General features: G+C 46.3%; 1 long non-coding RNA gene across 6 annotated transcripts in view; it reads right to left on the bottom strand.

Moving 5' to 3' along the window:
* LOC138580471 (uncharacterized) overlaps window positions 1-25,436 on the bottom strand; it is a 940,189-nt gene that overhangs the window by 470,450 nt on the left and 444,303 nt on the right. For all 6 annotated transcript variants that reach the window (XR_011304271.1, XR_011304266.1, XR_011304268.1 and 3 more), the window contains one exon: window positions 14,008-14,160. This is a non-coding gene — a long non-coding RNA (uncharacterized lncRNA). The remainder of the gene's footprint in view (window positions 1-14,007; window positions 14,161-25,436) is intronic.

The raw sequence follows: 25,436 nt of genomic DNA, 5'->3' as shown, positions 1-25,436 counted from the left end.
GCCCCGAATCAGGATACGGTGGCATACTTCAGAGCCCTATATAGCAAACTTAGTGAGAGCCTGGGAGGGGCGGTGATTTGGGGAGGAGACTTTAATTGTGTACTAAACCCGAAAATGATGACAGAAATAGCGCAGATAGAATGCAAAGCGAAGGTCCTTTCAGTCCATTCGCCGCTGCTATTAGTATGGCAATACCGGCCCCTGAGAGCAAAGATACCAACGTGGCGCCTCCGAGCGGAGGCGCTGAAGGATACTATTTTTAGGGAGGACGTGAGAGAATAAATAATAAACTACTTTGAGATCAATACTGGCAGGGTGGAGTCAGCGGGTGCGCTCTGGGAAGCCTTTAAAGTGGTAGTGAGAGGGATAGCTATAGCGAAGTCTAAGGGGCTACAAGGAGGGATCATGGCTGAACTACAAGAAGCGGAGATGAAGTTAGAAATGGCATTGAAAAATGGAAGTAGCACTAAAGGAGATAATGAAGCAATACTTAGGCTGCAGCAGAAATGCGCAGGATATTGGGAAAGGCTGTGCAACCTCAACTATAAAAAAATACATAGAGAGGCAGCATGCAGGAGGGGACAAACCAGGAAGAATTCTGGCGTGGCTATACAAAAGCGAGACACCCAGACCAACAATAAGGAAGATAGCGAAAGAGGATGGGCGTATAGTAGACAGGCAAGAGGGAGTTCATCAGGAATTTGCATATTACTACCGTATCTTATACAGAGATGCGGAGGAAAGTGATGGTAAGGAAATAAGAGAAACGCTGGAGGATTTTGGATTGCCGCAGATTGGCGCTGAGGAACGAGAGGAGCTCGACGCACCGATCACTCTAGAGGAATTGGAAGAGGTAGTGAGGCAACTACCCACTAGCAAGACCGCGGGGTCGGACGGACTCCCGAGCAATAAAAAGTACAAAAATGAGGTACTCCCCCCGCTCTTAGAGATACTAAATGAGGCATATGAAGTCGGGAGACTACAAGAGTCCCTAAGCGAGGCGATCATCATACCACTCCCCAAACCCAATAAGCCTGGCCATGAGTGCGGCTCCTACAGACCCATGTCGATGTTGAACCAGGACAGTAAAATAATGACGCGGTCCTGGCGAAAAGAATGAAGAGAGTCATTAATAAATTAATACACCCCGACCAGACAGGTTATGTCCCCAACAGGAACATATCCAACAACCTTAGGCGACTCCACCGACTTATTGAGCATGCAAACGGGGAGGCGGGAAAGATGGCAATAGTTTCTCAGGACGCAATAAAGGCATTCGACTCGGCCAAATGGCCGTGGCTGATTGCGACTCTGACCCATTATGGAATAGGGCCGGGGTATCTCAAATGGGCCAAACTACTATATAGTGCGCCGCTGGCCAGGGTCAAGACAGGCGCAGTCATAGCGGAGAGGTGGCAACTTAGCAGAGGCACTAGGCAGGGATGCCCGTGGTCCCCCATGCTGTACATTCTGGCCTTAGAACCTCTGGCGATATACCTGAGGCAGCAATATGATATAATAGGCATCACCATAAAAGGGGAACCTCATTTAATTACCTTGTATGCTGATGATGTGCTGCTGTATCTATGCTACCCAGAAGAAAACCTCCAATATGTCCTGGAAGTGATGGAACGATTTGCAAGGCTTTCAGGCATAGCCGTGAACCCCAAAAAATCTTGTATATTTCCACTAGGCAGGTATAAAGGGATCCCGCTAGAGCAGTTACCGATCCTGCGGATACCATGGGAGGTCAGCACGTTCCGATATCTTCGGATAGACGTATATCATACGGTGGAAGCAGATCAACACAACCCCGAGAGAGCTATCCGGAATATTGAAAAAGTTATGAAGTTCTGGGTGAAGCTCGCCTTGGCGATGATGGGGCGAGGGGCAATGCTTAAAATGGTGGTCCTTCAAGACAGTTGCATTTTTTTGGGAACATCCCATATTTGATACCCAGGTGATTCTTTGCTAGGATGAACAGCATATGCAGGGAATTCCACTGGCAGGGAACAAGGAACAAGATGGCCCTTTGGAAGCTACAAAACCCATACGAGAAAGGGGGTATAAAACTACCAAATTATGAAATTTATTATAAAGCAAGTCAACTACAATACGTAGCTATATGGCTCTGTGAGGAGCCGACCTCTGAATCCAGACTGTTCCAACTGGACTGCGCCCCATTTTTCCTAAAAGAAATGATGTGGTTGTCTAGATCGGATATGTAAGGGCACCCGAAAATGATGACACTCGGGTGGGAGATATGGAGGCGAGCCTGTCAGATAATGGATAGCCCGTCCCCGTGTTCCCCGCAGGTTCCATTGGTCGCTCTGACGAGGAAAGAAAAGCAACTGAGACTAAGGATTAGGAAGCTCTTGGAGCCGGTGGGGATAGCGACGATAGGTGATATATGGCAAGAGGGGAACATAAGGGACTTTGGGGGGCTAGTGGAGGAAACGGGGTTACATACGGGGCAGTATATCACATATCATAGGGTGGTGCAGCGAATTAAAGGAGAGTTCCGGGACTTTTTTTTTATTGTCCCTACGGGTCGGCCATGTGTTTGTAAGCATAAATCGGTAGATCGTAGGAAACTTTCCTATGGACCTTACCCGACTTTTCGCCCATTATCGCACTCGAAATCAGCCTCCATTTTGTGATAATCCTATCATTCCGCCGCATCGACCTGGCTCACCTGCCTTTGCGGCACTAAATCAAATCCCCCGCCCCTGAGCCTGACATCAGCAGACGCGTACTGCCCATTTCAAGCACGTCTCGTGTCAACAATCGCTGCGCCTCAGCTATTGACGTGTTGCCATGGAAATGGCAGGACGCCTCTTTCCCCAATAAGTATAAACAGACCGTTTCACAACACACAGCAGCAGATTTTCGATTCCATTCCTCTCTCTGTGTTACTTTGAGTATTCTGTGACTCGTTTCAGTGCTCTGGTCAGCTACCTTCGCCGCTTGTAGCCCGTGTGAACACCTGTACCATCTCTGTAAATTATTTTACTATCTTTACCGCACAATGGCCACAATAATGCCGTATATGTACGAGCCCGAGTACACCGAGGAAGAACTACTGGAAAGTCAAGCACGCGAAAACGATGGGGATTCGGACGGCAGTTGGGAGGACCAGTCAACGGATGAAGAGCCTGGACCATGTCGCATGGACGGCGTCTCCACCTGGTGCACGTGCAATCGGTGCGAGCTAATGCCAACTGAGGAGGAGAACTGCTGCTGCCGTGAAAATTCCGGGTGCTTGGCCTACATTTCGGAAAGCGAGCAAAGTCTGCAGGAAGGCGAGCAAAGTCCGCAATGCATCACCGAGCTGCCAGAGTTCAGGGAAGCCTGCCTCTCACGGACCGTGTTGAGGATGATGATGGTGCTTATGCACGAACTTCGCGGCACTGTTCGTCCGCGTAATCCGAGTAACGAGTAAGTATACTCTGTTTGTGATGTCAGTGATGCCACCACTATTTCATGGTCGTCTCCCACATATAAAATTACATTTACATATCATTCGAACGCATGTAAATTTGTTCCATATAGTGCATTTTCTAGATATAATTTTTTTCTAAGAAAAATGACATGTGTTACCTGAATCGACATTGATAAGAAAGTTTGGTCAGTTTAATACAGTTTGCATCTTTTTTTTTCACAGGTGGTACAGGCTGGTGGCCTATCGTTGCTTCACTTGGTGGCTTCACGGGAGGCTCGGACACCGCGTTCGGAGAGTAATACCTGCCTGTGCGGTACTTGCCATTAGACAACATTTCCCCAGTGACAGTGGACAATACCGCGGATTTTCCCTCGATGTGCTGCAACCTCAACTTTACAATGTGTAATGTTTATTATTTATGTTTAATTAAAATCTAAAATAAAGCCCAACATATATTTTAACAATGGTTGTTTTGATTTTTTAAATGAATCTAGTGTATATTCTCCTGGGAGGGTGAGGTATTTATAAACTCACCCCCCTGCATTCCATGTAGTAGATCCTGCAGCCATCCTCTTACATTCAGTTAGATGGCCTCTCCTTGGTGAGGCCCTGCGGCAAACTGGTCTTGTCTGCACGACCACCGCCCCGATCCACCCCCCGCCCTATCAAAGGCAGTTCGCACCGGGGTACTTGTGCTGGCAAGTGGAGCTGTCAGGGAGCGATAAAGGCCAAGAGGTGCCAAAGACCATGTACACTTCAAAGTGGTCTATAGAGCATGGGTTGTTGTTCCCATGTCTACCTCCAGACCCCGTGTCTCCTGCCAAGCATCCCCCCTCACGCTGGACGGCCCCCTGCAATCCACATAAGTGTGTCTCCATTCACGAGTCTTCCTGTGTCTTGTCTGCACGACCACCGCCCCGATCCACCCCCCGCCCTATCAAAGGCAGTTCGCACCGGGGTACTTGTGCTGGCAAGTGGAGCTGTCAGGGAGCGATAAAGGCCAAGAGGTGCCAAAGACCATGTACACTTCAAAGTGGTCTATAGAGCATGGGTTGTTGTTCCCATGTCTACCTCCAGACCCCGTGTCTCCTGCCAAGCATCCCCCCTCACGCTGGACGGCCCCCTGCAATCCACATAAGTGTGTCTCCATTCACGAGTCTTCCTGTGTCTTGTCTGCACGACCACCGCCCCGATCCACCCCCCGCCCTATCAAAGGCAGTTCGCACCGGGGTACTTGTGCTGGCAAGTGGAGCTGTCAGGGAGCGATAAAGGCCAAGAGGTGCCAAAGACCATGTACACTTCAAAGTGGTCTATAGAGCATGGGTTGTTGTTCCCATGTCTACCTACAGACCCCGTGTCTCCTGCCAAGCATCCCCCCTCACGCTGGACGGCCCCCTGCAGACCGCATAATGCCACGACATATACACGTCATTCATTCACAAACACACCCCTGTTTCGAATTCTTTATAACCCACTTCATATTTCTAATGAGAACTTCTTTGCGCTTTGCTAGTCAACCCGTGAAGGTGCTGGTTATCTGCTCTTCGTCTCTGTGAACTTCCGTGACCACTTTGAGCAAACTCGTCAGTTTGCAACCTGTGAACTGCTCCCTGTTCTACGACAAGAAACTACTCTGATCCCTGCATCTAACTGTTTGTTCGTCAAGGTAAGTCCATGTACCATAATCATTTTGCGTCCAATTTTTTAATTTATATCTATTTGCTAGTAGTCATTGCATCCATGTTTTCTTTTCGTTCACGACAGTACATGCAAGGAACTAGTCACATGTTCTGAGTTTAGTCAAATTACTTTTTCTATTTTTTGAAAGTTATTGAAATACTTATCCGCATGTGAATAACGTGTATAGTTCCAAGAACCAAAACGGACCTTGCATTGAACCTTTTATGTGTCATTTAATGTTTTAACACATTGGTATTCATAGAGAATTGTTGATCTTTACTTTTCAGAACTTTCCATAATGCCTGCCTGTTCCATTGGCGGTTGCCCTTCGAAGACCCATAACAAATCTGAAGGTACTATAATGCATGTTTTCCCTAAGACAATAGATCAGATAAGAGAATGGGTCCGATATTGCGGATATCCAGCCTCTGAGATAGAAAGTAGAGTCCTAGAAGTCTTTGCGGACAAGAGGGGTGATCGATACCGCATCTGCAGCAGGCACTTTAGCCCAGACATGTACTCCACATCATTGCTAATAAGGACGAAAACACCGCGAGCGAGGCGAAAATTGCTCTCAACCGCTATTCCCACTCTATTCGTCCACATCCCTCCACTGGTGAGTCAAGTTTACGTATTTATCTCTCGGCATTGCGGTAGTGTGTAGCATTAGCTAACAATAATTTCCCCATTTATGTATCCACTCAATATGAAGGCTGAAGATTCTCCATCCGTGTCGTTATTGCAGTCATCAGCCACTTCAAGCGCCTATCGGGTAATCTTACTTAGCTATTCTGACACTGACTTGTTTTAGGCATGTAAATCAATAGTTTTAATTGATCGTGTAATTATTTTACCTAATGGTACACCACAGTACTCGTCCTCTAGTCTTTGTTTTCAGTTATAATTATTGTTATCCAAAATAATGCAAGTACTGTCTTTCAGGGAGATGCTGAGGAGTCCAACGCATTGACGACAACCGTAGATGTCACTCAGATGCTCGAGGTACGTTTCCGGACAGTTCCATCGATGGAGATCATCAGATCTTGCATTCTTGTAGCGTGATTGTTACACACAATGTTTCTTTCGTTTTTAGCCATTGGTATGTCCTTCTGTCGTCGCCCTCCTATGTGTCTTCTTTTTTCAATATTGTGTTCATTACTAATGAAAGTCCTATGTTTCAGGGAGTCGATGGAGCATTAGTCCAAGAGGAAGGGGGAGCATGCAGTTACGGGTCGGCGCAACAGCTTGCAGAAGTGTGCACCGCAGTTACAGCGTCCCTTGATGTTCTTATGCATTTCGAGGTATGGATACTGACAGATCAATCATGCGAGATCAAATGACGTGATTACATCCGCTATACTTCCTTCTTTATTAACGCAAGTACTATGTTTCAGGGAGCTGACGGAGCTTCTTCAACAAGAACATCACCCCTAGTAGTTGATGCAGATCTCTGGGTGGTGACACTTCCAACGATGGAGCAAATCGAATCATATTTGGATATCCATTATTTATTTTAGACAACTGATCATTTGTGCAGGTCTATTTAGATGAGCCGTTGACGCCTGCAGAAAGTTTATGTTCTTTTAAACAAAATAGAAAACCATACTAATGCAATTACTGTGTTTCAGGGAGTTGCTGAAGCGTCATCTTCAATAATATCATCAATGGAAGTCTATGCGGAGCCCGAGGTATGGATCTTGACAGTTCAATCTAACTAGATCAACAATGCGTGAACTATTGTCGTTTGAATGTTCTACACAATGCGTTCATTCGTGTTTTGCTATTGAGATGTACGTATGGGTATTGGTCCCCAAGTACATTTTGTGTTTTCAATATTATTATACATACTAATGAAAGTTCTATGTTTCAGCGAGTCGATGGAGCCTCAGTGAGTGATGGATGTGCTTATCATGAAAGTATAGTCGTTGCAGCGCGAGAGGAAGTGGAGACATGCACACACGAGTCGGAGCAACAGCGTCCAGATGTTGAAGTTCGAGGAAAGAAAGTTTCAAAGAAAAGAAAGCAAAAGAAGGTTAGTGTCCTGTTCACTATATTATGTTGTCTTTCACTGTCAATAGTTCAATACTGTAAGTTGTGTTTAAACTGAACATCCCTTTTCTAATCTGTCCTCTAGTTGCGAGTGGGTGTACGAACTAGATCTACACAGACAGTGAAGCGAACGAGAGATGTTGCTTGTCAAACCTTTTGGCAGGGACTTGAGACTGGAGATGCATCGTGCCAATGGGAAGAATATGAAGTGATTGACAACGGAGCTATACCACCACCAGCCATTGATAGTGAATGTCCTCCTGGTAGTTTGGATGCAGTCGTAGATCAATTCACAGAATCCACACCCGCAAAAAATAAGAGCACGCGAAAGTTGAAGACATTGTTTTTTTCTCCCATCTCCGGACAAGGAACAGATGTTGCAATGGAAGAGAATGAAGTGGACGACAATGAAACACCATCAATATCACTCAGCATAGCGGAAGACGATATCAGAGATTGTACCTTTCATGCGAGTGACATGTCCTCAACGTTACAGGCCGAACCAGCTGGGATGCAGAGTGACAGTATAAGGAAAGAGGCCAAATTCATTGTATTCGATAGCTGTTTGATGGATATTATTATGATGATGAAATGTGGGCATTGGGTTGGTGGGGAAGTATGTGGGGAGCCATTGATTAATGTGACTCGTGCAATTCGAGGCACTAACCTTAAAATACATGCCACCTGTACACAATATCATCCGTTCGCATGGTCTGCACAACCCATGCTGGGGCAACTGCCAGCAGGCAATCTACTTTGTGCAGCGGCCGCACTTTTTAGTGGTTCAAGTTTTAAAAAGTTACAGTATTTCTTTCAGTTTGTGGGAATCCATTTCATTGCGAAAAGTCAGTTCTACAAATACCAAACCGATTATCTATTTCCAGCCATCAGCGAAGCTTGGAGAATGGAAAAAATGTCAATGGAAAGTACATTCGCGGGCAAACGCTTCAGGCTAGCCGGTGATGGACAATGCGACAGTCCAGGATTTTCAGCCAAGTACTGCACCTACCACTTTCAGGACATGGAAAGTAAGAAAATTGTGAGTTCGGTGGTCGTGCAGGTGTCACAAAGTACATCCTCAGTGGCCATGGAGAAAGTTGGCTTTGTAGCATCATTGCAAGAACTACAATCGCGGGGAATGGTGATCGACCTGATAGCCACGGACAGACACGTTTCAATTGCCAAGACAATGAGAGAACAGTACAAAAATATAAATCACCAATTTGACGTTTGGCATCTTGCAAAATCAATCAATAAAAAATTGTCGGCTGCAGGAAAAAAAAAAGATATGCAAGGTATTTCACAGTGGTCCAAGTCAATCAGCAACCATCTTTGGTGGAGCTCAAAAACATGTGAAGGGTCGTTGGAAATTCTACTGGAAAAATGGCGGTCAGTAATGTTGCACTGTAGCAACGTACATCGATGGTCGACAAATGAGCATTTCCACAAATGTGAACATGGCCATTTGTCCACAGAGGAGGCACGGAAGAAGAAGTGGTTGATTCCTTCATCACCCACTCACAAGGCCATTGAAAAGATTGTATTTGATAAAACTATAACAAGAGATTTGAGGGGACTCACGGAATTCTGCCACACAGGAGATTTGGAGGTGTTCCACAATATGTGCCTAAAGTACAGGCCCAAAAGATTGCATTTTGGCATGGAAGGCATGATAAATCGGACTCTTCTAGCGGTCTTGGCACATAACCATAATGTTGGCCGTCAACAAAGTAGGACGACCGGAACTTTAGGGACGCTTCGCTACAATAAGGCCTTCACTAAAAGAAGTAAACAATGGGTGATCAAACCAGTGTTTGAGGATATGCAATATGAGTTTATTGAGAGACTTATCGTAGATGTCCTCGATAGGCACATACATGGAGTGGTGAACGAACCTATGCAGGGGACAACTGCATTGCCACCCAACATTGCCTCTGTTCCGGGTCCACCTAAAGCAGAGCTCATTGAGAAATACACATCACGGTTTAAATGATTGTAATTCGATTGTCTGTTCTCTCGAGTCTCCTCATGTTGCAGGCCCATTGCAATTAAACCAAACAGTAATATAAATCATTTTTACAAAAATTATAGAATGTTTCCGTATTACAAACACATGGCCGACCCATAGGGACAATAAAAAAAAAGGCACGCAGACAAGATGCCCTTACACTAACTGGAGCTAACTAGAAATGTGTGCTCGCTCAAAGTGAAGGTCAGCTGCTTTGATGTTTTGCTCGGGTGGCGGAACGGCCCACGACCCAATATAAGGTTCTATTGTGATTTGACCTTGACAGGCCGGGACCATCCTGAAAGACTAAGAAAAGATAATGAATAAAATTTCAGAAACGAAACGATGAGCCACGTTCATTAGAAGAAGTAACGTCGGCAAAGAAGGAGTGGTGTTTCGGGTCTGCCCTACACAGAGACACAATGGAAAATGCAAATATAATGTAAGTAACTTTTGATGAGTTTATACCGCAATTTCATTACTATACAGTGGCTTTAAAGACGGGTTCAGTTGTACTTGTTCGTTCTATGTGGCATAGTGTTTTCTACCGCGCACTATCTGGAGGAGAAACATCTGCTTTTACTGAAGCACCTCAAAACCTTCCTCTTTGCTTCTGCTTTCTCTCTCCCTCTCCCCTGCTACAACTGGTCCACTGTCTGCGACCTCGGTCCTGGGCCCTTCCACTCTCCACCTGCACTGCCTCCCTGTCAACCCCTGCACTGGGGGACTGTCTCAGTATCCTACAGCCCCCCCTTCCCAGCACTTGTTCTGCACTTACCTTGCACTTGCCACCAGCTGGCCCTATTTATTTATTATTTTATGCTACTTACCTTGTACTCCACTCCCCCCCCCTCCATGCCACGCCTTTAAACACTTGTGTACACCCAGTAGCGCTGTCCTCGCTATGAAATGAATAATTTTAATAAGGATCTGATGGTGAGACTAATTTCATTTTTTATGTTTTTAGGTACATCATTCACTACTGTCTGTGTCACGAGTACCAGACACCGGCGGACGGCTTCTACAGCCGCCAGTTGCTTCTCCGCGTGAACAACGTTACCACCCTGACCATTTTATGGGACGATCGCCAAGTACAAGTATGCCCTTACGCGGTACTAACGGTTAGATGCAACATACCTACCGTTGTGGTGGCCTAGTGCCTCGTTGTTGGAACAGCCATGCGATTATCAGTGCGACAGAAGAGCTTATTTTTATCGTAAACCAACACCCTGTGTACTGCACACGAACATCGCTTCCCTCAAGACGAACTAATTTGGATCGAGAGCAAAGAAAAATGCAAATCGCTGAATATTCTCTAAACATTTGATGTCCAATAAACGTACTTTGCCAAATGTACAATCTTGCCGTTTGCTTTTAAACCACGGTTTCACATTCCGAATTGTGGTGCTGTATTGTGAGATGCTCTAAGACCCTGTGTACAGCAAAGGACCATCGCGTTCCTCAATACGAACTTTTTGGAACATGAGCAAATAAAAATGCAAATCGCTGAATATTCTCTAAACATTTGATGTCAAATAAATGTACTTTACCACATTTACAATCTTGCGGTTTGATTTCAAAGTACAGTTTCATATTCCGAATTGTGGTGCGCTGTATTGTGAGCTGATCTGTGTTGATTTCCGGGGTCTGTGTGGAGTCGCGTAGAAGACGCCTGGGCGCGTTTGCCTACGCAGCTCAGTCACGTCACGGATAGAGGCGGGGAATATGAATGTTTTGATAAAGTCTGTTTCAGGGGCGGGGGATTTGATTTAGTGCCGCAAAGGCAGGTGAGCCAGGTCGATGCGGCGGAATGATAGGATTATCACAAAATGGAGGCTGATTTCGAGTGCGATAATGGGCGAAAAGTCGGGTAAGGTCCATAGGAAAGTTTCCTACGATCTACCGATTTATGCTTACAAACACATGGCCGACCCGTAGGGACAATAAAAAAAAAGTCCCGGAACTATCCTTTAAAGAGACATGGTCCAAAGTAATACTAGCAGATTAACCGGATGCCACCATGGACACAATATATGATCTAGCAGAGGGAAGGCACGAAATATCTAGACTATATGAGCTGATGATGAGCAAAGTAGGGAAGGAAGTGGTGCAACTCATACAAGTCTGGGAAGAGGAAGTGGGTGGCCCAATGAGCGATGGGATGTGGGAGCGCACCCAGGAATATCACAAAAAAGTGTCAAGAATTGCCAGATTACAACAGATACAATTATATATTACACATAGGGCGTATATGACACCCCAAAGGATAGCCAAATTCAAAAATGTAGGACGACAATCATGCCCCAAATGTGACGAAGAAAATCCGGAATGGTACACGTTTTGGTCATGCCCAACACTAGAGAGATTTTCGGGAGAAATTGTGCATAGGATGGAAGACAAAGGGGTCAAAATAGAGGTGGATACAGTGTGGGCTTGCCTGATAGGGTTTCCTAGGCCACGTAAGCTCAAGCACGTTAATAAATTGAAACACCTGGCATATGTATTAGAAAAGAGGAAAATTGCAATGGGGTGGAGGGCATGTCATAGACCAAGAATAGACGTCTGGTGGAAAGATCTGCAGAAATGGGCAGTATGGCAAGAGTCAAGCAATGTTGGGGGGGAGGAATAGGCTGGAACCTTGATAGGCTGGAGATAACTGATAGCGGAATTGTTTGGGCCCACGCATGATGGGTCAAGTGACCAGGACCCAAAAGAAACCAGTGATAAGGAATCCCCAATGCAAGACCTAGAAACAGCACAGGAAGTGAAGTAGGCTCGGGAGGGGGGGGTTGTGGGAAAAGGGAAACAGTGGACACAGATAAAGTGATGTAAATTGAACTATTATTACATGTACTGTAAGTTTGGTTTGTGTTGGTTGTTGAAATAAAATCAATACAAATTGTAATAAAGGGGGCAGCGTCCACAACATTGCTTCCTTAAGAGATGTTTAGGAGCTGATTTTCAAGAACCACTTTTACTTACTCTGCCAGTTAGGTTAGGCATACAACGGCAATATTTTTAAGGAGATCAAATGTTTCAATTAAACATAGAAATTGTTGCCTCTCTTGCTTGTATTATGGGGCAATTAGTGTGAGAAAATTGCGTTAGTGGTTGTTGTAACTAGTGTCTTATAATGAAACCTGTACTGGCAGCTGTCAGTTAATAGCAATCATGACACACAAGACTAGGAACGCTGCTTGACATGGATACTGAATGTTCGTGTGAATGATGCTAAAAGTAAGGGAGGACAAAAAGGTGAGAGTCCTTTCAATGTATTGCATGTAAAAGAGCAGGAAGAGCATCCAATACTTACCTGCAGAATAGTCGAAAGGTCTGCAGATCCATCTCTATGACTGGTGCTCCCTGACCTTCAAAGCTGTGTGTTCCCGGTGATGTAGTACAGTGTATTAGAAGGCCTACAGCTGCAGCGACTCAAAGCTCCTCACTTCAGTCTCCCAATCCCTCCATGCTCTGCAATCCTGGCACTAGCCCAGTCCCATCCACCCCTGAAGGTCTCCAACAGAGCTCTTCTCCCAAGTTTGTTGCTGGTGGAGTGTTCCATGAGAGGGCGGCTCACCACCCCCTTCAAATCACAGAAAGCCTGGAGACAAGTTGCGAGGTGGGGAATCAGCAGCCGTGGAAACATGATCGAGCAGGATCAACAAGCCGGGTTTTTATATTTAAATTGCTGCATCCGTCTGGGAATACTATGGCCTAGTAGTTATCTCCTGGTGGGCATTGTAAGAGGTCAGCAAAGCCCACTTTATCCCACCTGAACTGGCATGAGACTCATGGAAACTCCCAATGAGGTCAGAGTTCGCAATTTCCTTTTACAGTAGTAACCGTTCAAAGATTACGTTTTTGCAGCCAAAGGAACCAAATCGCCACTTCCTCCTACCAGACAATCACAAACAGACTTTAGCTGAAGGAAAGGACCAACCAAGTGAAAAACACTCAGCTGTTCGCTCCCTCTAATCCCCAGGCCACATTTTCACCATGGCACAGAAGACAAGAAAACCAAGTGCGTTGATGTAGCCACGAGACACGGCACTTTGCCAGTACACTTTGGTGCAGATGGTCCTTCTGGCTGGACTGAGGGCCATTTAGATTGTCTTTAGGTATTTTGCAAAGGTAGATTAAATAGGGCATCTCTCAGAAACTGATTAATATGGGGCAAAGTAAAGACATCCATTTGGTAACCAGTCTCTCGAATGTTCTTCGCTTCTCTTTCCACTGGGATTGAAACTCCCTAGCTCTACTTGCGGTTTCCACCCTGCAGACTTGGCATCAATGCTCTTTAATGCAAAAGTTGCTTGTTTGAGGCCGCTTCACCAGAAGAACTGCCATTAGTCCCTAAAATAGACATTCAGAATTCACCCTTTTTACATTTTATTGCCATAAAGTTGTTCCAGCACACAGAGGGAAGTTGGGAATCAGCGGTACCTTAGAATTTAGGAGACGTGCCCTGAGAGCGACTCTGTCTTCACAACAAACGGGAATGATCAGGGGTGGAAGACTGCCCCTAAGAAGGTACAGTAAACCTCACTCAGTTGGAAACTTAGAAATTAAATGTAACCCTCTTTTTAATGTGTCCACACAACTACCCTACTGAACAGGGTCCTGTGAACGTATTCGCAGGCTACACAGAAGGCCACAGAACAAAACCTCTGGCATATTGAGAATTGTGCGGTTAACTGTGGTTGTCTGAATCCTGTTGTCAGAACCCTGCTTTCTCCTGGCAGGTAAGCTTGCCATAGTGCCTCAAGCAACACCCAGCAACAGCTGGAAATCAGTATACTAGCAGTATATAAACACAAAACAAACTTACCATCAGAGGAGTCACTTCCCAGAAAGGATTCACTACCAAAGCCCGGTGGTAATTCTCACAGGAATCGTTTTCCCAAGCAAAGTGCCAGGACAGCCAGACTTTCAAAGACTCCCACATGGAAAGGTTTTCAGAGTTGCAATTGTTAGGGAACCCCTGTAGAAAAACAAACAAAACAGTTCAAATATAAAAAAACAACGTACCCTTTTCAGTATAGCAAGATATTTTTTTAGTAAATAGCATTCATACAGTGTGCTTATTCCAGGCAATGTTAAATGATCATGTCCTCTTAGAAGTCTGGGTCACAAAATATATCTTTACATTTCAATAAAATGTATTAAACAAATCCATTCAAAACACAATCCCAAAACTACAATGTATGAATAACACCATATTTTCTCTGGTCTATTAGCACATAAAATATGAATGCCACCCATCACACAAAAATAATCAGTTCTGTTTTTTAAACCACGATTGTGACAAAGGGACTTCTGCCCTGCAGGAGTACAAGAATTAGTAGCTGCTAAACTGACTTCTCAGCCCTTCCACAAAACAAGAGCGATCCCAATCATGAAGGTGAAACAGGTACAGGTATGATATGATATGGCATTTGTAACGCGCCTGTACACAAGTGTTTCAAGGCGCGACGAGGCAGGGGGGGAACAAGGGGAGACAGATAACGATCCTACTAGGCCAGGTGTCATTCAGATCGCGCAAGTGCAAGGGTAGAGGGGAATGGGGAATGGGAAAAGTGCAAGGGGAAGGGGAGAGTGGAAAGTGCAGTACATGGTTAGTAGAATACAAGATAAATAATAGGGCCAGCTGGTGGCAAGTGCAAGGTAAGTGCTGAGAGAAGAGGCTGTAGGAAACGGAGAAAGTCCCGTAGTGCAGGGAAGAGTGGCTGGGACAAGGACCGAGATCGGTGAGTGGCCCAGTTGCAGATTCGGTGCAGGTTCAGTGATTTTAGCAGGGGAGAGAAGGAGAGAAAGCAGAGGCAAAGAGGTTTTGAGGTGCTTCCGGAACCGGAGATGGTTCTCCTCAAGTTTCAGGGAGGCAGGAAGGCTGTTCCAGAGGGAGGCACCTACTGCGGAGAGAGATCTACCCCCAACTCGTTGCTTGGAGAAGCGGCTGACTCTGAGGTAGTTGGAGGTGGATGAGCAAAGAGCTCGAGAAGGAAGATATTTAGGAAGAGAGAATTGAAGGTATTTTTCCCCAAGGCCCCAGAAGGCCTTGTGGACAATGCAGAGGGTTTTGAACTTAATCCTCGCAACCACTGGGAGCCAGTGTAGTGATTTCAGTCCTGGAGAGATACGGTCCCTGGGCTTGAGGCCAAGGACAAGTCTCGCAGTCCTGTTCTGGATGAGTTGCAAAGGGCGGAGAGTAGAGGCAGGAAGATTTAGATAGAGGCTGTTACAGTAGTCCAGCTTCGAGAGAACCAGGGCCCTGGAGACAGTGTGCTTCTGGGGGAAGGAGAGGAAAGGAAGGATACCTCTGAGGAGGTGTAGCTGGTAGTGTGACTTCTTAGAGACGTCAGAGATTGAGGAGAGAAAGAGTGTGTGGAGTCGAAGATGACCCCGGGGTTTTTTGCCTTGCAGGTAGGAGCAGGAAGAGGGCCAAGGGAGGCCGGCCAGAGAGCTGTAGGGAAGGAGGGGGTGGGTGTGCCGATGAGTAGAATCTCAGTTTTACTGGCATTAAGGCAGAGGTCGCTGGCGACACACCATTCCTGGATAGAAAAAAGACAGTCAGAGATGAGGGAAGGGGAAGAGGAGGCCAAGAGATATACCTCCTTCGCCTGTTGTGGTAATGTTGGCCGAGGGCAGGCTATACTCTCACGAGGGGTGTGAATGTAAAACAATTGCAATTTAAGCAGCAAAGTCCAAAATATAAGAATGTCCAATCAAGGTTCTATAATAATATATATGCATATACTTTAATTAAACACACCATGTGCAAACATAAATAACAAGAACAGCACTACACAAAACCCACCCGTGATGAAAGAGCACATAGTATGCAAAAAATAGAAAGATGCACTCTAGGTAAGGAAACAGGGGTGAAAGGCAATTAACCACAATGTTTGTAAAAGGATTTGTTCATGTGCTCAAAAGGAATTACGGGTGACCCAAGCAATCTCTAGGTCAATTGAGGCCCACTAGTTCGATTTCTTCTGTGGCTGTGAACTTCTGGTTTGAGCCGAGGCCCTCAGCAGACGTGGTTTAATGGCAAAAATTTCGAGGTTACAGTAACAGCGGTCGAAGAGTTTAAAGAAGTGCCAAAGTCAGCACCACAGGTTCCGTTGTTTTGAACAATTTTGAACGTGGTCTAAATGCATGGTAACTAGCTACTTGGCTTCTTCAGTTGCTGCGAGTTCCAATTCATGGGATAGGGGACAAAATCAGCCCTTGTTCGCATTCTCCGAAACACGGGCCAGCCTGACAAGCACCTGCAGGCAGTACTTCAGAAGTGAGTATTTTACTACCTATTGTTAAAAGTCGAGAGCAAAATCATTTTTTAGGGAGCAAAAATACAAGTTGCATTCCCAAAGCAAGTAAAAATATGTTTTAACTGTAGAACAAAAACGTTTTGTAATAAGTATTTCATTCTACCAAGTGTTTCATGCACATTAAAAGATGCATGTTTACCTCTTCAGATCAGGCAGTAATAGTAGAGTTTTATTCCTGAGGCACTATGCGCACTAGTAATGCAAATGTATCCATGGAGCTGTGCGGGTAAAAGCCAGATGAGAGACGCAACAGTTTGTTATTTTTGCTGGGAGTATTTTTACTGCCTATTTTTATTTTTGAGTATTTGCCTATTTTTGGGAGTCCGAAGGCGTGCGAGCGGTGGCCCTAGCACGTTCCTTGACGGTTTCTCTCGAAGGCGCAGAAGGAACTGAGCCCTGCGATTCGAAAATCGCCATCATCTCCTTACGAAATGCGTCCCATTCCACCGGAGTTGAATGCTTGTTGGGACAAGCTACCCGCCATCTGGCGGAGTTCTCGGACGAGGACGGGGAAGACGACGGGTGACGGAGCTTCCGCAAGTGCCTAGAAGAGGCAGAGGAATGGCGGGAACCACTCCGGGACCGAGACCCCCTGGACTTATGCCAACGCGTAGAGTCGCCGCTCGAATAGTCGGTCGAAAGCCCAGCGGATTTCGATTTACAGGGTTTGGAAACCCTACCTACAGAAAGCTTCTTCTTTCGCTCCCGCAAGGCCTTCGATGTTAAAGACTGGCATTCGTCGCAGTCATCGGTAGCATGGTCCTCGCTAAGGCACCACAGGCAGACGTCGTGCGGGTCCGTAAGCGACATCTTGGAACCGCAGCCACGGCACTTCTTGAAGCCCGACCTTGGGGTAGAAGAAGAAGACATAATTCGAACAAGAAACCAAGAATGAAGAACCGATTCAACAGGTAGAAGGACCGAGGCGCGCCGTAATTCCAAAGTGAACACGTTCGCGGAAAAAACGGAACTGAGGCTACGGGCGTCGTGCGTCCTACATATAACATCTGGTGACGTCGGCCGTCGGAGGAGGTCCTCGAAGGGTGTATCGACATCATCGATGCAGAACGCAGACGCCGAAAAGTTTCCGAAGCAGCAAAGCTGTGGTGATTACTGTCATAGATGTGGAATACGTCGGAGGACACAATCCCTTCAAAAACCCAAGACAGAAGCTAGAAGAATTTTTCGACGACACAGACGCACGATCAGAAGTTGACCCCAACAATAAAGCCCAAAACAAAGTACACCTCCAAACTTCACTGCAATCTATTAAATGCAAGATCCATGTCAAATACTCAGAGATCTTTAACCTACTCGATGACAACGGCATTGACAACCTATTCATCACACTTCAAATGCCTTCAAGTAAACAGAAAAAATAAAAAAGAGGAGGCACCGCAATAGCATTCAAAGGACACCTGAAAATTAAAAACAGACAAACCTCTCAACATCCTCAACTGCGGAACCATGGTTATACACCTATCAGCAAACCCAAAATTAACATCATATTCATCCTGGTGTACAGACCACCGACATACGATGCAACCTTCGTCAATAACTTCATAGAAGCCATCACCAACGTAGCCATCAAGCACAAACATCTAATCATCCTGGGGGACTTCAACATCTGGTTTGAAGAAAAATCACACCAACTCCCAAAACTCACTGATTGGACAATTTACAACCATGAAACTACAACAGCTGGTCAAAGGGACAACGCACTCGGCAAGACACACCCTCGACGCAATCTTTGCCAAAGAAAAATGTATTACCACGGCACCACTGATACAAATACTGTGGAGCGACCATCTCATCATCCCATTTGAGATCAGACTACCAACTCAAGTCTGCATCCAACCCCCCAAACTCACAACCACCACAAAAAGAAACTGGAAAAGCATCAAAGCAAGCAACCTATTCGAACAACTGGAGATGACCAAAACCTCAACTATAGAACTAGAGCTGGCTGACCTAGACGGGAAAGCAGAGCTACTACACAAATGGATTGCTGATACAATTGATAAGATCGCCCCGGAAAAACCATTCACCCCATCAAAAAAAGAGCAATGGCAAAATGGTTCACCACACTACTAAGCAACATGAAAAAGGATAACAAGAAGATGGAACTGGAATAGAGGAAAGAATACAACCCAGACAAAAAAATACTGTTCCAGAAACAAATCCGTGCATACACAAAGGAAATACAAAAGGCAAAGAGAAGACATTATGAAGACAGAATCACCATTGCCACCAACACACAAAAAGAAATGTTTGAAATCATTAAAGAAATGAGAAACCCACCAGGCTGCGACAACACCCCAAAACCCTCAGAGAAAGTTTGCAATGACCTGGCAAACCACTTCAAGAACAAAATCAACGACATCCGACAAATCATATAAAACAGACCAACCAACCACAACAATCAACCAACCGGACACAACACAGAGCCGTAGCACTCCAAAACTTTCCTGAAATATCAACAGAGGCATTAGTATTGTTGGTAAAACACAGCAAGAAAGCAGGATCCCCCATAGATCCCTGCCCCCCTGACATCTACAAATCAATCCTCGCACAAGGAACGCCTTCAGAATATTACAGAAACCTCATACATCTCTCACTAGCAACAGGAACTGCACCAAGAGCCATCAAATCAGCATATATCAAACCGCATTTAAAAAACACAACTCTCCAACTACAGGCCGATTTCAAACATTCCCTACCCAGCAAAACTCCTTGAAACCTACGTATACAAATTATCCCAAGAACACGTAGAAAAACACCACCTGCTAGACCAAGCACAAGTCCGTTTCAGACCCGCAAGAGGAACAGAAACAGCAATACTATCAATCTGGGAAGACCAACACAGACTTCAACACAACCTCAGCCCTGATTCTGCTCGACCTCTCTGCAGCCTTCGACACAGTTAGCCATGACCCCCTAACCAAAAGACTAGAAGGCATAAAGGACATGGCACTACTCTGGATTAAATCATTCCTAGCAGACAGAACAGAAACCGTATGGATAAAACCCTTCAAATCCACCCCACGAGTTAACGACTGGAGAGCCACAAGGGTCCTCACTTTCACTACTGTACTTCAACATCTAACAGACTCCAGTAATCAGAATCCTCAGAAAATACAACATTACATGCTACAACTACGCAGATGACACTCAAATCATCTACAAAATCGAAGACACTCAAGCCGATCACTCAACCCTAATCGAGTGTCTAAAAGGAGTCTTTAACTGGATGAATGCCAACAACTTGAAAATCAACCCAGGAAAGACAGAAATCATGATTATACCCAAAAACCAAGATAACAACACCTACATTCGATGGCCAACGGAAATGGGAACCGCACCAACACCATCAAAGGTAGTAAAAAATCTGGGAGTCCTGATGGACAACACCCTAACCTTAGAACCACAAATAAATGCAATCATCAAGAAATGCTTCTTCCTCCTCGACAGGGCAAGAAGAATCCTACCTTTCCTCTCCTTCCCCCACAAAACACTCAATCGTCGCCCTCATCATGTCAAGAATCGACTATGGAAACAGCCTCTATCTCGGGATACCAGAATACCTCCTGAATAAACAACAGATCCAAAATACAGCAGTCAGACTGCTCCTAAAACTATCCAGAAGAGACCACATCACTCCAGCCCTAAAAACACTGCACTGGCTCCCAGTCAAACATCGCATCAACTTCAAAACAATGTGCACAACACACAGGGCAATCAGCGGACAAGGAGCTGAATTCCTACAAAAGAAAATAATCAACAAACCAACGAGATGACTCGGATCAAGCAACGAAATCCGCCTGGAACAAAAACCATATCTTAAACAACTTGGGGGCTCCTCCTCCTCCCACTTAGCCGCAAGAACCTGGAACAACATCCCGAAAGAAGAACAAGTTACTTCTTACCTTGTAACGTTCTTTCGACGGGATGTTCCTCCGACGTATTCCTCATCTTAAATATATCCTTCCAGCTTTGCTGGCCTCGGAAAATGTTTTCTCTAGAGGGCGCTGCGCGTCGACGTCCCTTGAGTCGATGTCCCTCGACAGTCGCCGTATCGACGCTCGACGTCATCCTGCCTATAAAGGCCGCGCGCAGCGTCCGTTGCTCAGTTCCGTTTTGTAGCCCACAGTATTACTGTCTGGACTAGACTAATCACCCTGAAGGAGCGTAAGCTGCAACAACAAGGGAAGTAGAACTGCGGGGATGGATGGGAGGGTCGATGAGGAATACGTCGGAGGAACATCCCGTCGAAAGAACGTTACAAGGTAAGAAGTAACTTGTTCTTCGAAGGGATTGTGTCCTCCGACATATTCCTCATCTTAGATAGGCTCCCATAGCAGTATTCTATATTCGGAGGAGGGAGTACTGACTTCACACTGTCTTCTATTGATGAATAGAATGCAGTACAGCCCTTCCAGACCTAGTCTCTTGACTGGAGGAGGAATCCAGATTGTAAAAACGTGTAAAGGTATGGACAGACAGCCATGTAGCGGCCGCACATATGTCTTTAAACGGCACGCCTCTTTTGAGGGCCGATGAAGCTGCAATACCTCTGGTCGAATGAGCCCTAAGGTTTTGAGGGGGCTCTTTCCCTGCCAGTTTATAACATTCCAGAATGGCTAGAATGATCCATCTGGAAATGGTCTGCTTAGTTATTGGTAACCCCAGCTTGTGACCTGCGTAACCTACAAACAGCTGGTCTGCCTGTCTTATCCTGGCTAGTCTACTAATGTAAAAACTTAAAACCCTCCTAGGGTCTAGTCTGTGTAACCTCTCTTCCTCTTTCCCCGGGTGAGGAGGAGGATAGAAAGATGGTAGGGTAATCTTCTGAGTGATATGGAATTCAGAAACCACCTTTGGGAGGAAATTAGGCTTCACTTGCAGGACAACTTTGTCTTTGTGAAAGATTGTATGAGGGGGTTTACAAGAAAGAGCTTGTAATTCGCTCACCCTTATAGCAGATGTAAGTGCTATTAATAAAACAGTTTTAAGGGTAAGGAATCTTAACGAACAAGAATGGAGAGGTTCGAAAGGTGTACCCATCAGGAAAGTTAGTACTAAGTTTAAATCCCATAGGGGAACTTGGAATGGTCTTGGGAGATAAACATTGGTTAACCCCTTTAGAAACTGTATTACCAAGGGTAATTTGAAATAGGATGGTTCTTCCGCAGTACACTTAAAGATAGATAGCGCTGCGAGATAGCCCTTAATGGTGCCAACTTGAAGGCCTGAATTTGCCAAATATAGTAGGAAGGACAAAACCATTGGTGTACCACATGAAAATGGGTCGATATTCTGTTCTCTACACCAGCTGCAAAATCTGTTCCAACGGCAGCGGTATAAAGACTTTGTTGCTGGCCTCCTTGCTGAAAGCAACACCTCCATAACATCATCAGGGAGGTCCCAATCCTTGTACCTCAGCCGTTCAGAAGCCAAGCGTGAAGGTTGAGGGTTTTGATGTCTGGATGGAGAACCTGACCTCCCTTCTGTGAGAGTAGGTTCTCTCTGAGAGGAAGTCGAATTGGAGGGCAGATGGACAAGTCTAGAAGGTCCGGGTACCACGTTCTCCTGGCCCAATCCGGGGCAATTAGGATCATGGTTCTCCGGAATCTTCTCAACCTCCTGATCATTTGAGGAATGACAGGGACCGGTGGGAACGCGTACAGAAGCGGAAACTCCCAGTCCACTATGAACGCGTCTCCCAGAGCTCCTCTCGGAGGAAATTCCCTTGAGCAGAACAGGTCGCATTTCCTGTTTAGGCTGGTGGCGAACAGATCTACCTGAGGGGTTCCCCAAAGGGCGAAGATCTCTTGAAGGACTTCCTGAGCTAGCTCCCACTCGTGGGAGACTGTGTTCTGCCTGCTCAGAGCGTCCGCTGTCAAGTTCTTCTCTCCGGCTAGGTGAACTGCCGATAGAGAGATTCCTTCTTGGATTGCCCAAAACCAGAGCTGCATCGCCTCTCTGCACAGGGGTAGTGATCCTACGCCTCCTCTTTTGTTGAGGTAATGCATGGCCACCGTGTTGTCCGTCATTATCAGGACGTTCTTCCCTTGTACAGCTGGCAGGAAAGCCTTCAACGCAAGTCTGATGGCTCTCAGCTCTAACAGGTTGATGTGTAGTCTGGACTCCGATGGAGACCAACGACCGCTGATGGTCAAGTCGTTGGCGTGGGCTCCCCACCCCGTGAGTGAGGCATCCGTGACTACTGTTATCTCCGGCCAGGGTTGCCAAAACTGTTCTCCTTTCAGAATGTTCTCCTGACAGGCCCACCACTGAAGGTCTCGAGCCACCCTGCCGGGAACCTGAAGAAGATCTGTCATTCTCCCTGAGAATTGTGACCACTGAGTCCTCAGTGCCGACTGGAGGGATCTCATTCTCAGGCGAGCCTCTGGCACAAGGAAAATGCAGGATGCCATGAGGCCTAGCAACCTCAAAAAGTCGAAGGCTGGGAGACGTTGGGCATGCTGGAACTTGGTAACCATCTGTAAAATATCTTGAGCCCTCACCTCTGGTGGCAAGGCTTTTCCCAGGGAAGTATCCAGGATCGCTCCTATGAACTGGAGTCTCTGCGATGGTATCATTTGTGACTTCTTTAAATTGAGGGAGAAGCCCAGTCTGTGAAGGAAATGGCACAGATGATTTAGCTGGATCTGAGCTTGCTCCGGAGAAACAGCCCTGATCAGCCAATCGTCCAGGTAGGGGTAGACGTGCATCCCTTCCCTCCTTAGACTTGCAGCCACTACCGACATTAACTTGGTGAAGACCCTCGGGGCGGAGGTCAGCCCAAATGGCAGTACTCGAAATTGATAGTGAGAGTTGCCAATTGCGAACCTCAGGTATTTCCTGTGTTTGAGATGGATAGGCACATGGAAATAAGCATCCTGAAGGTCCAGAGATACCAACCAGTCCTGAAACTGAAGGGCCTGGAGGAGCTGAGAAAGAGTGACCATCTTGAATTTGTCTTTTCTGAGGAATTTGTTCAATTCTCGCAAGTCCAAGATGGGTCTCAGTCCTCCGTCTTTCTTCGGAATGAGAAAGTAAGGGGAGTACCAGCCCTTGTCCCTCTCCGCTACAGGTACCGGTTCTATGGCACCTTTCTCTAGCAGGTCCAAAATTTCCTGCAAGAGGAGAGGATCTGGAGCTTTCTGAGAGCTGATCCCCGGTGGATGACTCTGAGGTATACGTAGGAAAGGCAGGCAGAAGCCTTGGGCGACTGTTTCCAATGCCCAAGCATCTGACGTGATAGCCTGCCATACCGTCAGATGTTGAGTCAACCTGCCTCCTACAGGTGTCCTGTGAGGGGAGTCCTCAGAGTGGTTTTGGGGCGGCTGATGCAGATGCCGATGGTAAAGAGGCACCTGCTGTTGCTGCGTCTTTATAATATCTACCCCGTCCACCTCGGGTAGTTCTTCTTTGACCCCTTTGAGCCGGTCGTCCTCTACCTCTTCCGAATGCGGAGTAGAAGCGAAAGGACTTGCCCCTCCCAGAGGTTCCTGTGGGACGAAAAGGAGTCTGACGGATTGCAGCTCCTAGGGATTTTGCTGCAGCTTTTGAAGTTTGCAGTTTCTCTAAACTGTCATCCGCCTTTTTCCCGAACAAAGAAGAGCCATCGAATGGCATGTTCAAGAGCCTGGCTTGCACATCTGGGGCAAAACCCGACTTTCTCAACCAAGCGAATCTCCTGGTTGATGTACTTGCCGCCATTGCTCTGCTGATACTGTCAGCCGAATCAATGCCCGTCTGGAGGGATTCGCACATAGCGTCTTTACCGTCCTGTGTAATATTCAGGAACGCATCCCTTTCTTCTCCCTCCGGGATGCAGTCAGCCGCTGTAGAAGCACACTCCCAAAGTGTATGGCTGAACCTAGCAAGGGTGCAAGTAGCATTAACAGACTTTAACGCCATGCTACATGCTGAAAAGACTTTCTTTGCCATAGCATCATATTTTTTATCGTCCCTGTCCTGTGGGACTGTAGGATAAGCCGTCTTGACATCGGTAGAGGATGCTGCTTGTACCACCAGACTTTCTGGGGATGGATGTTTAGACAAAAACTCTGGGTCTGTGGAAGATACCCTGTACTTTGCAGACAGCTTTTTATTTACTGCTGGTATTACATCTGGGGTTTCCCAGTTTGTCATGATCTTTCTCTGAAGAGCTTTATGAAAGGGCACCACAGGATCCTCTTGTGGGCCTTTGTCAAGAATATCCGTGAGGTCATCTTGCTGGAAAGATTGTGAAGGTGCAGACCACCCCATGAACTCTGTAATCCTGGCCATTAAGGCTCTGTAGGGGGTTTCAGCATGCTCCCCCGGTTCTGGCTTAGCAAAATCCACCTCAGGGGAAGTGTCTAACCCACTTGCCTCATGTAAAGAATCATGAAGATCCTTTAATCTGCGCTCTTCAGAGGAAAATTCCCCTCTAATTGGGGTTACAGTTCCCTGTAACTCAAAAGTGTCTTGTTCAGACAAATCACCCTCTTCTAAAATTGAGGATATAGTTCTCAATTGTTCTGAACTCATAAAGGGAGTAAATCCCATTTCCAAGGCAGAGGGTGCTGAACTTGTCATTATTGGCCTCGAAAACGTCGATGTCGTCGACGTCGAAGGCTTCGAGCGTGGCGTCGAAAACAGAGGTGGAGGCCTCGAGGACCTCGACAGAATTGGAATTCTACTCGACAATATCGACGCCATCGACGTCGAGGGCCTGGGGATAGTCACTGGATGTGTGGTCACCGTGACTTTTCTTGGCGTCGACGCCGGTGTCGAGGCCGGCGTCGAGTCGACAGACCCGTGTGTCGAAGGTCCCCTCGACAACGGCGCCGAAGACATCGACCTCGACGGGACCTTCGTCGACGGCGTCGACGGAACCTTCGAGGAAGGTTTGGAGGTCATAGACCTGCTCGAGGGT

Source organism: Ambystoma mexicanum, chromosome 3p, assembly GCF_040938575.1.
Source record: "Ambystoma mexicanum isolate Mex_15411 chromosome 3p, UKY_AmexF1_1, whole genome shotgun sequence".
In the NCBI taxonomy this organism is placed as follows: Eukaryota; Metazoa; Chordata; class Amphibia; order Caudata; family Ambystomatidae; genus Ambystoma; species Ambystoma mexicanum.
Note: the sequence above shows the minus strand (reverse complement) of the source record. Positions and strands in the feature narration are given on the sequence as shown.